Raw genomic sequence first — 16,598 nt, forward strand, 5'->3', positions numbered from 1 at the left:
GATTTGCCCAAGGTCACATAGCTAGGTAAGTGTCTGAGGCTGGATTTGAACTCAGGTTCTCCTGACTCCAGGGCCAGTGCTCTATCCACTGCATCACCTAGTGGCACCCTGAATCAAGACAATTGAAGGAGAACTTTAATGCACAATTCCTGAGACAGAAAGAAGAAATTAAAGTTTACAATTTCAGATTTTGAACACTGAGCTCATAGGTTCCTTTAACTCATGTGCCTCTTAGCCAAATTTCTCAGTATGCCCATTTTATCCCCCTGAAACTGAGTATGGAGGAAGAATGTTTCTCAAGTTTATCAATGCATTTTGATGTACTTATTATTCAGGTATTTGTTATATGAGTATCATATTGTTATTATTTATTTTGCCTTGTATATAAAGGCTATATTTAAGCTCTAAAAGTGTCATTGTTGAGTGGGATTGGTTCTATAAATAGAAACAAATTTATGGTAATTCAAGAATTATAGTGCCAAGCAGCTATGTGTATTGCCCCTCAACTTAGTTGCCCTTATGAACTTGGTGATGATTCTTCTCTAAAAACCTACACTTGAAAGTGAGAGAGAATTGCAATATTTGAGTAGATGTCCACACACACTCAGGTGAGAGGTATCAAGTCTATTAGTGGCACCCCAAAGAACTGCTATACACACATAAAGCCAAAAATCCTTTTCCCAAGGATGTGAATAAAATAATATTTATGGGGAAACTGGGTGGTGCAGTGGATAGCGCAACAGTCCTGGAGTCAAGAAGAACTGAATTCAAATCTGGCTTCCAATACTTGATAATTACCTAGTTTTGTGACCTTGGATAAATCAGTCAACCCCATTGCCTTGCAAAACAACAAAAAAATATTTAGAAAAAAATGTGTACAATAAACAAACACATAAAATATTATCTTGATTATAATTTTTTAAAAATTGACAAAGGTGAAGAAAAACATATGAAAATTTCTGTTTTGGAGGGGTTGTAGTAACAGATATTATATATATATATTGGTGGAACTGGAAAACATGCAAACATTCTGGAAAATAATTGAAATTATGCTAAGAAAATGAATACAATGATCATATCCTTCAAATCCAGAATTTCATTTTCTAGACATATATCTAAGTATTTAAAATACAAATAAAAAGATCTCACATCTGTCACCATAATCATGGAAGTACTTTTTGCAAAGGTAAAGAACTGGAAAATAAAAGTATATGTTCATTAATATAACAGCTAAACAAATTATCATTCTCAAATATAATAGAATATTATTATTTCAAAAGACAAATATTAATAATTAAGATAAACTTGGAGGTTCTGGTGGTATCTAAGATCATTTTGAATACACAATACAAGCTAGCATGCAAAATTAATTAATATAAATATTAGAATTTACTGAGGGATGTATGAGTTGAGGAAGAAGCACAAAATTCAGCTACTATCTGCTTTCTTCAGACCATGATGACAGAATTACATTCAACCCTCTATTTTTGTTTGTATGAATACAAATAGAGATATAGGCATGTTTTTAGGCATGCATGCTATTATTTAATCATTTTGGGCATGTCTGACTCTTCATGATCCCATTTCAGAATTTATTGGCAAAGGTACTGAAGTGATTTGACATTTTTTCCCTAGAACATTTTATAGATGAAATAGGCAAACAAGTATGTGAGGTTCGTAAAATTAGTAAATATCTGAGATGAGATTTGAATTCAAGAAGATAAGTCTTTTTGATTCAAAGTCTGGGACCCTTTCCATTGTATATGGACATATAATGAAGATGTCTTTATGTGCATAAAAACAAATATCCTTAGTGGATCTATGGAATTCCAATGGTGGAAGATCATCTGTCTACCGTTGAAGGCTATCATTTTTGGGATAATTTATCTTAGGCAGTAGCCTGGAACCCTGAGATATAATGTGATTTTCTGAGGGTCACACCATCAGTATGTATCACAGTTAGAACTTGAATAAAGGTTTCCTATATCTAAGACCAACCCTTTATCCATTGTGGCACACACAAAATAAAGAGATATAGATAGATATCTTTTAAGTCTCTATTGGTTTCTATTAGGAAGATCTGAGTTAAAATCCTACCTCTGATATCTAATGGCTGGAGAAAGAGACCTTTCAACATCCCAGACAATTTCTTAAATTTCTTCTTCAAGTTGTAAATATCTTGTTTATCATGACTTCTTTATCTCAGAGAGATCAAATTTTATTATTTTAAGATATAGATATATATTTTATTCCATATATACAAATAGATGTTATATATAAATGTACACATATGTGCTTTTATAGCATTTTTACTTCATATATATACATATTTATATATGTATATATATTTATATATGTATATATATATGAACCATAATACATAGCTAACTGTGGTCAGAATAGAAATATTTAGTGAATTGTTACTATAAATTGGTTCAAGAATAGACCACAGAAGAAATTACAAGAGAAAGGATTTCAACAGGGAGAGATATCTACAATATTATTTGCAAAAGAATGGACATTGCATAGGGTTCAGGTAGGAGACAATATCTTTGTAGGGCTTCTGAAAGACTTAAAGAATTAAAGATGTGTTTGAATAGGGATTGAGTTTGGCAGAAGGTAGCAGGAATAAAGGGGTTTGTGTCTTCCTTTTTTATCATGGAAGTAATTAGGAGTTGGAAGGCAGACTGTAGACACATATTGATAGGAAAGAGTTTAGTGATGAGAGAAAATATTGAACTAAGCAATCCCAAAGTTGCAATTAGAGTAGAGGAGAAATCTCAACCAATGATTTCCCCTAGGTGATGAGAGACTGAAGGTTGAGTCATAGCACATCCCAATGGAAAAATTAGCAATTTCCCATTGAACAGAATGCTATTGGATACCAATAGCATTTGGTTACATGTGTGCTGTCTAGATGGAATTGATATCCCCAGGATCACTAAGTAATGTCATTCATCTTGACTTGAGAAAGACAAGAGAAAATCTCCTTTTTATACTAACTTGTAGAGTGCAAGCCTTTTCAGAGTATCACTTGCAGTTTAAAGCAAAAGCTAAAAGAATAATTTGTAGCAATGTTCTCAAAGACTTCAGAAGTAGTACCACCATTAAATGACCTGAGTGAATTGTCCTTCAAATTAAAATGATCTATGCTTTTATGTTGATACCTTATTTCACTTTCAAAGTTGTTAGGAGAAAAAAAAAGTTTTTTTTTACTTTTCTTTATCAAGTTCATGAAAGCAGTAGGAGAGAATAGAAATATAAATTGTGAATAATAGAGTGTTTTTCTTATTTCTCTATTAAAGTTCTACTCCAATGCTTCATAGTGATGATTGTAGGGAAATTATCTCAAGTCTTTGAAGAATTATAAAGTGAAGACCCTTGCATGCTGATCAAGACAATTCAACAAGCATTAATTAAGCATATATTGTATGTTTTTCCCTATACTATATGCTTTGGCTATAGAGGGAATCATAAGTCTTGCTTTCAAGGAGATAACCTATTGAGAAGTTTATTTGGACAAAATATGTGCAGGATACACTGGAGATAATTTAGAATGGAAGATCTATAATTAAGAAAGGCTTCTTCCAGGAGGTGAGAATTTTAGCTAAATTTTTAGCTAAAACTTGAAGGAAGCCAAGAAAGAGAGAGAAAGATGAAGAAGGCAAAGAATTCCAGGAATTAAGGATTGTCAGTGAAAACAATGGGAAAGCCTTAGAAAATGTTTCACTAATGGCTTATAATTCTGTTGATTTAAAGGATCTTCATCATTAGATGAAGAAGACTATGGTGAAAACTACAAACCAAGGCTGAGAGTCAAGAGGAAAATCTATTCCGAATAAGTCCTGGATTATTGAAGGAAGCCATCTTTTAAATTATGGTTGATAAGTCACAAAAGTTCATTCCTCTCATAAAGTCTGAAATGACTCAGGAATATATTATTTCCTCCAATTTGTAAATGAGATGAATTGTCATTGGTCTCTTCTAATTCAACATTTCAAAGGATCTTTAATTTTCTCAGTTTGCTTCTCCCTTTATTTGTGTATATCAAAACTTTTCCTATCCTTCGATGTGATTTTGATACATTCCTTTAAATAAAGCATCCATAAATGAAACCCCTTAAAAGATGAAAGTTTTCCTGAGGTCTTTAAATGTTACATGACTGTCTAATGAAATATTCAAGCTATTTAATGACTGTCATATGTTACATCTGCTTTGTCTACTTTTATGGTCATGTTCATGATGATTTTTATACCACTTAATAGAAAAATATTATTTTTTATCCTATTTTCATACACATGTATCCTTGCATGCTCTTTTGGCTAACCCTCCATTTTGACTTCTGTAAGGTAGTGAATATAGAAAGCAGACAAAGTGAAAATTGACCTAATTAGAGAGACAATCAGGAAAGCCATATTTTCCTAAAAGTTACTATAGACAATGAAGTAAGAACAATACAAACATATATGTAAATATACAAATGCATATACAAATGCACAAAATGGTATAGCTTCAAATTTCTTTTTATTATTATTATTATTTATTTTTTTCACCACAGCTTCATGCAAAAGCAAGTTCCATATTTACTTCCAAACCTTGACTTAAAAATTCTCTCCCTTTCTCCCACTCCACTTCCAGCATTGAGAAATCAAGTTACATGGTATAGGTAAAAAAAGTGTAGTCATGAGTCACATTACTACAATTGTCATGTTGTAAAAGTAAACATAATCCTCCCCCCCCACACACACACAATAAGGAAGAGAAATCTCAAGAAAAATAGAGTAAAAAATTGTGCTTTTATCTGTATTCAGAAACCATCAGCTCTTTTTTTGGAATGGATAGCATTCTTTATCATAAGTCCATCAGAGAAACTGCTTCAATATTTTTTTCCCACAGTTGCTGTTGCTAGCTATATTTCCCTCTATGCTATTCACTCACATCCCCATTTATTTCTCTCTCTCTGTCTCTGTCTCTGTCTCTCTCTCTCTGTCTCTCTGTCTCTCTGTCTCTCTCTCTCTCTCTCTCTCTCTCTCTCTCTCTCTCTCTCTCTCTCTCTCTCTGTCTCTCTCTCTTCACCCTGTCCCTCCTCATGAGTGTGTTGGATCTGATTACCTTCTCACAGAATCTTTCCTCTCTTCTAACACCTACACCCCTCTACTCCCCTCCTGTTCCATTTCTCCCATGCCTTTCCTCTCCTATTTTCCGCTAGGGTAAGATAGATTTCTATACTCAATTTACTGTAAATGTAATTTCCTTTCTGAGTCAATTCTGATGAGAGTGAAGGCTCACTTATTCCCCCTCACCTTCCCCCTCTTCCACTCCTTTGCAAAAGCTTTACCTTGTCTGTTTTATGTGATATATTTTACCCCATTCAACCTCTCCTTTCCCTGTCTCCCATAACATTGCTCATTGACTCCATCTTTTTAAATATATTATAATTTCAAATTCACTTCCCTCCTGTGCCTTGTCTATATATGCTCCCAACTGCCTTAATACAGAAGAAGGCTCACATGAGTTATCACTATCATCACCCCATGCAGGAATAAAAGCATTTCAGTTTCATAAAATCCCTTATAATTTGTTCTTCCTGTCCACTCTCTCTATGCTTCACCTGAGTTTGAAGATCAAACTTTCTGTTCGGTTCTAGTTATTTTGAAAGGAAAGTTTGAAAGTCCCCATTTCATTGAATATCCATCTCTTTCCCCTGAAAGAGAATGTTTAGTTTTGCTAGGTAGTAGATTATTGGTTATAATCCAAGCTCTTTTAGCTTCTGGAATATCATATTCCAAGTCCTATTAACTCTTAATGTAGAAGTTGCTAAATCTTGTGTTTTCCTGACTGTAGCTCCTCAATAATTAGATTGTTTTTTTTCTGACTGCATGTAGTATTTTCTTGTTGACTTGTGAGTTCTGAAATTTGATAACAATATTCTTGGCAGTTTTCATTTTAGATCTTCTTCAGGAGGTGATTGGTGAATTCTTTCAATTTCTATTTTACTCTCTGCTTCTAGGATATTAGGACCATTTTCCGGGAGGATTTCTCAAAAAATGAAGTCTAGGGCCTTTTTTTGGCTATGACATTCAGGTAGTTCAATAATTTTTAAATTATTTTTCCAGATCAGTTGTTTTTCCAATGAGATATTTCTTATTTTCTTCTACTTTTTCAGTTAGTTCCAGTTTCTCTGTAGGTCCTTTCTAATCCCAGTGTAATATACCTTTTCCGTGTATCTTCCAAGCTGGAAAATTGTTTCACTCAATATTTTTGTGGTTCCACCATTCTAGGATTTTATTAGAGTCACTTTTGAAAGGTATTTGGAGTAGTCTGGAGGAGATTTTATGGGAATTCCTGTCTTTACTATGCCATCCTGCTAGGTTCAAAATTCTTAAAGAAAAAGTTAAATATGGGGCACCTGGGTGACTCAGTGGATAGAGCAATGACCCTGGAGTCAGAAGGACATGAGTTCAAATTAGACCTCAGACACTTAATAATTAACTACATGTATGAACTTGGGCAAATCGCTTAACCCCATTGCCTTGCAAAAAAGCCAAAACAAAACAAAATGTTAAATATGTTATAAATGAAAATAGTAAACTTCTGCTATTTTTGAGGGGACCTCAACTTTCCTTTTCCAGAACTAGATGGATCTAAACAGAAAATAAATAATAATCAAATAAATAATAAAGAAATAAAGAACAGAATTTCCTGAAAAGTTAGATATTATGAACCTCTAGAAAAAATTACCTGGGAATAGAGAGTAATATAACTTTCAAATATACATGGTATCTTCACTAAAAAAAATCATGCATTATAGCTCCCAAATCTCACAAATTCAAAAAATAAAATTACTAAATGAATCTTTTAAAGATCATAATGTAGTAAAAATTATATTCAATTAAGAGTCATGTATAATATATATTACAATTAATTAGAACTTAAGTAAATCATTAGAATAAATCACAAAAAAGAATAAATAATTTCATTAAGAAAATAACAAGACAGTATAGCAAAATTTGCCGCCTTATTTTATTTGAAGGGCTATCTCTAAATGCTAAATGAATAAAATTATTTTTCATTTATTTAATTTCTTTTATTTTCCTCAGTTGCATGTAAGAACAATTTTAACATTTTAACAATTTTAACATTTAACAATTTGAACATTTGAATTCCAGATACATTCTCTTCATTCCCCCCCCCTTCCCATATCACCAAGCCATTGAGAGGGCAAGAAACTTCATATAGGTTACACATGTACTATCATGCAAAATATTACAAAAATAATCAACATCAAAAAAATTAATTAAAAAGATTAAAAATTTGGAAACAATTAAAAAACTAGAAAAAGAAGAAATTATAGTTCCCAATTAAGCACAAAAATGGAAATCCTAAATAAAATTAAAAAAGAAACGAAGATGAAAATTTTTCAAAAATAAATAGGAATGTTATTGTTCTATAAGAAACCATAAATGGCCATATTCTAGAGAAGTATGCAATGACTTACAGGATCTAATGCTAAGTGAAGGGAGTAGAACCAAGAGAACAATGTACACATCACCACAACATTTTGAGATGAACAGCTTTGATGGAAACAGCTCCACTCGGCAGTCCAGAAAGCTAGGACAACTGTATTTGATAAGCTATAGATTATATTATCCCCATCCAGAGGAAGAAAAGCTAAACAAAACAAAACAAAACACATAAAAACTCAACCCTGAATCCTAATTTCTCATGCTGAAAATTACTAATTTGTAAACATGTTTATTAAAGTATTTGTAAAATAATCACCTAACTGTTCTGAAGAGAGTGAATGCTCACTTATTCTCCCTCACCTTCTCCTTCCCTCTATGTTATTCCCTCACATCCCCTTGCTGAGGGGAGGGGGGTGGGAAGGGAGAGTAGAGGGAAATTTTGGAATTTGGAATTATGCATGTACATATAGATGAAAATTAATTAATTAATTAATAAAAACGAACTAATGACTAAAACTAGGAGCTGATTTTTATTGAAAAAAATAGATAAGCACAACTTGTTAATTTGATTTTTAAAAAGAAAGAAGAAAATAAAAATAATTCCAAAAATTGAAATGGGTGACTGCATAATTAATGGGGTTGAAATTAAAGAGATTATTAGCATCTATTTTGCCCAAATATAGGGCAAAAATTCTTTTAATCTAAGTGAAGTAGATGAATACTGAAATACATGTGTATATGTATATGTGTTTTTTATGTGTGTATGTATCTATGTATATTGCTTACGTTAACAGAAGAGGTAAGGAAATAACTAATGCTATCTTAGTAAAAAATTATTGAACAAGTCATAAATGAGTTCCCTAAAGAAAAATTCACCAGGACTAGCTGGATTCACAAGTGAATTCCACTAAATATTAAAGAACAATTGATTCAATACTATATAAATTATTTGGATAAAGATGAAAAAGAGTCTTTTCAAATTCCTTTTATAACAAAAACTATGGTGTTAAACCAAGAAAAGCAAAAACAGAGAAAGAAAATTATAGTTGCATTTTCTAATGAATATTTATGCAAATATTTTAAGCAAAGTACTAGCAGGAAAATTATGACAATATATCACAAAGATAATATACTATGACAATGTAGGAGTTATAAGAAAAAATCAAGACTTGTGTAATATTAGGAAAACTGTCAGAATAATTGGCATATTGATAATAAACCAATAATAAACATAGGATTATATCAAGAGATGAAGAAAAACAGACAAATGCAGCATTAATTTCTATTAAAACACTAGAAAACATGGAAATGAATTGATCTTTTCCTAAAATTTGAAGCAATATTTATCTAAAACAAGCAGGAAACATTTTCTGAAATGGAAATAAGTAAGAAGTCTTCCCAATAAGTTCAAGGGTAAGTATGAATGTCCATAATTATGGCTATTACTCAGTTTTGAATTTTAGTCATTCAGTATACAATTCAGTATAGAAATTTTAGTCATAGCAGTGAGAGAAGAAAAAGTAATTGAAAAGATTAAAATAGGGAAATTAGAAAGAAATTAGAATAAGGGAACAACACTATAGCTCTTTATAGATGATAGAATGTCATAGCTAGAGAATTCTAGAGAAAACTTAAAAAACTGAAAGCAAAGTGAAGGGAGAAGAAACAGGAGAACCTTATACAAAGCAACAGCATTGTCTAATGATTAATTGTCAATGACAGATACTCTGATCAGTACAATGATACAGAACCTCCAAAGAAGTAACAGAGAGAGAGTCTGAGTGCAGATTAAAATGCAATTTTTTCATTTTCTTTATTTTTCTTAGTTCTTTTTAAAAATATAGCTAATATAGAAATTTTTGGATTTCATTTGAATAATTCATATCCTATTTATTGTTTTCTTAATCTGTAAATAAGAAGTGTTGCAGATGGCAGACAAAAATTAAAAAAAATTCTAATAAATAAATGTCAAATCTTTACTTTTAGGTCCACTAAATTTTGATGCCTTCAGGACATGTGTGTGTGTGTGTGTGTGTGTGTGTGTGTGTGTGTGTGTGACCAAATTTACCTGTTTTTAAGTGTCATCAACTATAGTAGTTTCCACTTAGAACAAATCTCAGATTCTGAAGCAAACCTTGAGACTTTCTTAATCTCTCCCTCCCTTTGTTGCAATATACTTGAGTAACCCTTCATTTATTTTATGTACTGGGCAGATAGATGGTGAAGTGGATAGAACACTGACTTTGAAGTTAGGAGGATAAGAACTGGAAGTGGCCTCAGAAACTTGTAACCTTGGTCACTTGACACCTAGTATGTTTGTGACCTTGGGAAAGTCACTTAATCCTGACTGCCTAACATCTAGGTCCATTTTCAGTCATCCTAATCAGTACTGGACCCAGATAGCTGTGGAAGAGAAAGTGAGCCTGGGGACTTAGCTCAGCAACTGCCCACACTCAAATCCAATTCATGTGCTTGTCATGGTATCATCTCCCTGATGTCATGATCTTCTTCAAGAATGAAGGACAAGCATCATTACTTTATGAACTTATATTTTTATATGTCATTTCTCTGATTACACTATTTTATCCGTGAAGGAAGATACTAATTATGTCTTTATATCACTAACACTTAGTACAATAATTATTGTTTTTTTTTATTTTTTAAATAGCTACAGAATACTAATGTAGCATTCAAACTACTCATGTATCATCTCTTTTTCTTAATACATAATAGGCCTGCTTCCTTTTAAAATCATGTATATAGGGTTGTCCCAAAGTTCTTGGTAGAGATTTAAACTATTTAAAAACATTAAGATTAGTGGGACATCCTATATAGTCTTTGTATAAGGATCTTTCACTACTTTGCTTTTGAGTTAGCAAACAATTATCTTTCAGAATTGTATTTATTTTTTTTTTAGGTTTTTGCAAGGTGAATGTGGTTAAGTGGCTTGCCCAAGGCCACACAGTTAGGTAATTATTAAGTGTCTGAGGCTGGATTTGAACTCAGGTACTCCTGACTCCAGGGCTGATGCTATATCCACTGTGCCACCTAGCTACCCCACAGAATTGTCTTTAAAAGAGAAACATGAGCAGTTATCATAAATAAATTAAAATAATATTCAATCTTAAAGCTTATTATATGAATAAATTAAAACAATGAACTATTAAAGGCAGCAAAATGATATAAACATTTTCTCACTCATTTCATCTTTCTCTTCCATTTCACTAAACTTACATTCCTGCTCCTGATCTTTCACTTTTGTTGCTCACAACTACTTGATTGACATTTCATATTAATTCATATCACACATTTATTAAAATGAATTACATGCAAAAATGATTTTGAACATTTTGTTATCATTTCAAATCTAGAATGTCCAAAAATGAATTATCTTTCTCTGAAAATCATCTCCAAAGTCTAATTTACCTGTCTCTATCAATAGTACTATCAATCTAGATACAAAATGTAATAGTCATCATTTAATTGTTTTGCAGTTGCAAAAGTGTTATAAAACTTTTTTAATTCCTAGTTCTGCCATTACCTAGTATGACTTCAATTATTTTGCTTTTTCCTTTAAGCCTCATTTTCATCATTCACAGACTAAATGACTTCAAATATTAATAATAACTTTAATAACTTTTAACTGTGCTACATTGGTTGCATTGCATTGCCAAAATACTGTGGTTGTTTATCCATTGTACTCAAAGAGGACTAATGATATCAGAAGGTTGATGTCTTGATTGCAAATGAGTTGGATTACGTGAGACAGGGCTGTACTAAATAATCAGTCTCATTGCCTCCTCCAGAGCTCCTTGGAGTCCAGTGGCAAGACAGGTCAGGATGACTGGCAATGAACTGCATGGAATGGGAAACTCTGACCTTTTTAAGCTAATATTTTTCATATGTCTCCATTTTTCTGAGGTAACACCCATTTCTTGATTAAGAGCTCGGTAAGTATTGAGACAAAAGATGGCCTATTTTGTTTTTTTCAAAAGAATCAATTCAGGGATTCTGACCAGATTTTAAACAATTTCTATTTATACCCAATCAAAAACAACAAAAAACAAACAAACAAACAAACAAACAATGATCAAATGAAGTTTGGGGTGGAATGTAGTCTAGGCAAAAATAGGTCACAAACACAAACTTTTTTGGTTTTTGTTTCATAAAAGGACTAATGACATAAGTGAGTAGTGTTCTGACTTGTATATGAATTGTATATAAGTGAAGCAAATTTAAACAGTCATCAGCCTCACTGTCTCCTTCAGAGACAGAGTAGTCCAGCTACAAGACTAAAGTCAAGATGAATGGGGATTGCTCAAGATACAGAGGATGAACTTGGAAATTTAAAATCTGATCCTTCTCTAAGCACTCCACAGTCTCTGTTTCAGCCTTCCTCATAAGTATTGAAACAAATTGATCTCTTTCACCAATCCAGCTAGAGGAAGTCTTCACAGTCTTGGGGTAGAGATCCCCTTAAATCATTGATGAGTATGTCAATTAACCTCAGCTTGGCTTAACCTGTCTTAGTAGACAAATTTAACAGGGTGTGGATCCTGCTTTTGCTACAGTTTCTTGGAGCCACAGGTGAGAGTTGTATTTAAGTGGACACATGGATGAGCAGCCCTTAAAAGTATTTAGCAAGTTCTCACTCTAGAGGAGTTATTCCTTTCTGAACACCCCATAAACACCAAGTTTTATTCTCTTGACATTATTGTATATAGACTTGAAGTCACTGCATAAGAAAAATTTCTCTTTTACATAAAAAAATTATATGTCAAGAGATATTGTTTTTCAATAATTTCCTTTAGTGATATATTGAGTATCTGCATCAAATTAGTAACAAAGCATTGAGATTTATGATCTTTAAAGTTATGCACTTCTGAAGTAAAAGATATCCATTCAAACAAACAAAATTCACTTCTTTTCACAAGTGACATATCGAATATGTTGAATCTTGGAACACTATGAAATTTCCTCACTATAATCCATATTACATTTGAACAGTTAACTTTCATAATGGGAAAATAAAATGGAGACAAAATTGGGTAGTAGTAGATCAAGATGGATCTCTTTTAGGAAATTGTTCAGGGCTTTCAAAAATCCACAAAATAAAATATTTCAAACATATTTAGGCAAATGAAAGGTTTTAAAATAGATTCACACAAACACAAATTGGAAATTTCACATCCATATAAGAATTTGGAATACACAATACATGGCAGTCAGCCTAGGAAAGAACAACACATGGTTGGGTAAAGAGTAACACAGCAACTGAGGGAGTAGGACAGCTGCAATGGAACACAGATGGTTTCTCAGGAAGGCTTAGTTGGCAATTCATTGAACTTCCAGAACAATATGTGAAATTAATTTACCAATCATTTCACTACCAAATGTCATCTAAGGACAGAATCTAATGTATATCTCTACTGTCTAAAGTGAAAGATGCAGTCAGTTCTCAGAGTTCTAAAGAATGTACTCTCTTATTGGAATTTCTAAGTGGTTCAGAATTTAAAGATATGAGGTTTTTTATTTTCTTGTAATTTTTTTCAAGCTAATTGTGTTTCAATTAGCAAAAAACAAATAGAATTTTGAAAAGATCTTTTAAAAATTCTCTTTTAATTATGAAAGAAAGAGGAGAGTGAAAGAGTGACAGAGACAGAGAGAGGAAGAAAGAGAGAGAATGCATGAATGAATGAATAAACATATTTGACTAATAGTGATATTAGTCACTAATCAGAATAAAATTTAATAAAAAATACAAATAAAGATCATGATTGAACTGATGCTGAGTGAGATGAACAGAACCAGGAGAACACAGTACACATAAACAATAAAATTGTATGTTGATCAACTATGATGGACTTAGCTCCTCTCAGTGGTAAGTGATCAAGACAATTTTAAAATACTTAAGATGGAAAATGTTATCCATATACAGATGAAAAAACCATGAAGTCGGGTTGCATACCAAAAGCATACTATTTTAACTTTTTAAAAATGCTTTTTTCTTTTTCTAAAGTTTTTTCCCTTTAGTTCTTCTTTCATAACATGATTAATATGGAAATATGTTAAAATGATTATACATGTATAACCTATATCAGCCTACTTGCTGTCATAGGGAGGTAGGGAGGAAGGAAGAAATTAAAGAGGCAAAGTGTGAAACTTAAAAGTTTACAATACGATGAAAGTTGAATACTATCTTTACATGTAATTGCAAAAAATGAAATAACATTACAAAATAGACATCATGACCTTTTCAATCAGATACCTTTTAAAATTGTTTTATTTTCTTTAGATTTTAGTATTTTGTATACCTGTCTCAGTAGAGAGGTATCCACTATTGTATGCTCAGGGTTAGTATTCCTTGTTCCATTTGACTCTGTGAGTTAGATAGCCAAAAGTATTGATTTTTTTAGTAGATATTTAAAAGATTACAGTCATGCCCTTAATGCATTTTTTTGTCCTTAAGAACTGGGTAAGTATTATATTAAACTGCCTTCTGAGTTAGGAGCTATGAGAATGGATGACTTTCATTTACCAATGGTGTATGTTCAGATGTAGTTTTCCTGATCCCTTACCTCTCCAGACCTTATAGTGACCATGGATCCAATGCCATTTAAAACTTGCACTTTTTTGTTGTTGTTGCTCAGCTATTTTAATTATGTCTGGGACATGAATCAATTGTGAGGTTTCTTGGTAAAGATACTAGAGTGGTTTGGCCTTTTCTTCTCCAGCTCATTTTACTATGATGAATTGAGACAAACAGTATTAACTGATACTTGCCTAGAGTCATACAGCTATTATGTGTCTGAAACCAGATTTGAACTCAGGAGGATGAGTCTTTCTGGTTCTCAGTTCAGTGCTCTATCCACTACTATCTAACTACTTTCCCTGGTAAGGCAGCACAGTGGATCAGTGGATACAGCACTGATCTTGGAGTCAGGAGGACAGAAATTTGAATATGGCTTCAGACACTTGACATGCACTAGCTGTGTGACTCTGTGACTTAGTCCTGTTTGTCTCATATTCATTGCATCTCCATTCACCCTGTTTCATCTATCTGGCCATGGGACCCAGATGACTCTGGAGAAGAAAGTGAGGCTGGTGACTTAGCACAAAACCTACTAATTCAAATCCAATTCATGTGCTTATGCATTTTTATTATTATTATTATTACCTTTTTGTCTCTTTTTATGTTTGTTCTTTTTTGAACTCATGTGAATGAATATCTTTTCCAAAATGTCTATGGTTTCTATGATTTTACTTTTCATTTTAAGTCAATATTATTTTTTTAAAAAAGGACAAAGCATAACAGAGTGCCTAACCTGCTTTTGGGGAGAGGAGAGTGGGGATAAAAAACATGTCCCAAATATTGGTTCCTGCAAGATGGTGGAGAGAAGCCAGTCACTCTCTTAAGGTCTCTTGATTTTCCCTCAGAACTAATATAAATCAAGCTTTTTAACAGAGTTTATATTCACAAAACCCAGAGAAGAACAAAGGAGAACAATATCTACCAACAAGATCTGTCTCAGGGGAGTGTGGGTGAGTTAAGGGAAGAAAGTAGTGAAGGCAGTGCAGGGGTGGCTGGGACCAACCTGAGAGCAGCAATAGAAGCTTTGTCTTTGGGCTCAGCAGGAGGGATATCTATCTGAAACCATCAACAAGTATTATATTCAATGGGGAGAGGCCAGAGGAAGGAAGAAAAAGCACTATGTCTAAAGAGAATAATGTTTACTGAATTCTTTAGTGCTATGGTGAGTCCTAGACAGCTATAAAACTCTGCATACCCTAGTTCCAGAGAAGCAGGCAAGAGAGTTCTGGAATGTGGCTATATATCAAACCATTCCACTCCTCTGGTCTGGAAGACCAGGACTGAGAGCCCAATGCCCAATATTTTCAGCAGAAACCCCATGTTTCCAGTTGAGTCTCCCCATCCCATCCCTGTGGGAGAAAGTGACTCTTCCCAGAACAAATATAGCAACAACCCCCCCCCCCCCAACCTCTCCCCAAGGCTCAGGTGTAGGCAGCAGATCTTTCTCAACACTGAGTGAGGAATAAGGAGATTAACTATATAGCTGGAGGGCTCAGCCAACATTGTTCAAGGATAACCAGAATCCTGCTCCTGTTCCCCCCTAACACCTAGGCCTAGGGAGTGGGCCACTAATCAATGTCACAGACATTCCAGAGAAAGTTAGAACTTCTGAAGACAATATGAATTGGTCTTCAGTCCAGAAAGACTTCTAAGAAGAAATCAGGAAGGAGTTTAAACATCAACTGGAAAAATTGGCAAAAGAAAAGCAAGAGAAAATTAACACTTTGCAATTCTAGGAAATACAATTGGACAAGTGCAAAAAAAAAAAAGATAATCTCTCATAACCACAATAGTGCAAAATGCAAAACTCTTTCAAACATAGAGGTGACCAAATGAAAAAGGAGTTGCAAAAAGTAAATAAAGAGAATCCTCTAAAAAAAAGATTGGAATCTGTGGAAACTAATGATTCATGAGACAACAAGGATCTGTTAAATAAAACCAAAAAAAAAAAATAGAAGAAAATATAAAATACCTCGGCAGCAAAATGGCAGACCTAGGAAATAGACACAGGAGAGAGAACTTAAGAATCATTGAGGATAAAATGCTGAGGATAAAAAAAAAGCCTGGATGCAACATTTCAGAATTTAATGATGGAAAATTGCCCTGATATCATTGAACCAGGCAGCAAAATAGTTATTGAAAGAACAGATCGATTCCATCCTGAAAGGGATGCTAAAATGAAACAACAAGGAATACTGTGATCAAATACCAGACCTATCACCTTAAAGAGAAAATCCTGCAAGCAGCCAGAAAGAAATAATATAGACACTAAGGAAATACAGTAAGGATTACACAGGACCTGACTGCATCAATATGAAGGGACTGAAGGATCTGGAATATAAAAGAGAAAGGGTGCTTGGAATGCAGTCAAGAATTCACCATCCAGCAAAACTGAGCCTTCTCTTTCAGGGGAAAAGATGGCTATTTAACAAAATAGGAGACTTCCAACTTTTTGCGATGAAAATAACCAGAGTTAAATAGAAAATTTTGACTTCAAACAGGAGACTTAAAAGATACATGAATAGGTAAAAAAGGGAAAA

This window comes from Macrotis lagotis, chromosome 3, assembly GCF_037893015.1.
Source record: "Macrotis lagotis isolate mMagLag1 chromosome 3, bilby.v1.9.chrom.fasta, whole genome shotgun sequence".
Classification (NCBI taxonomy): domain Eukaryota; kingdom Metazoa; phylum Chordata; class Mammalia; order Peramelemorphia; family Peramelidae; genus Macrotis; species Macrotis lagotis.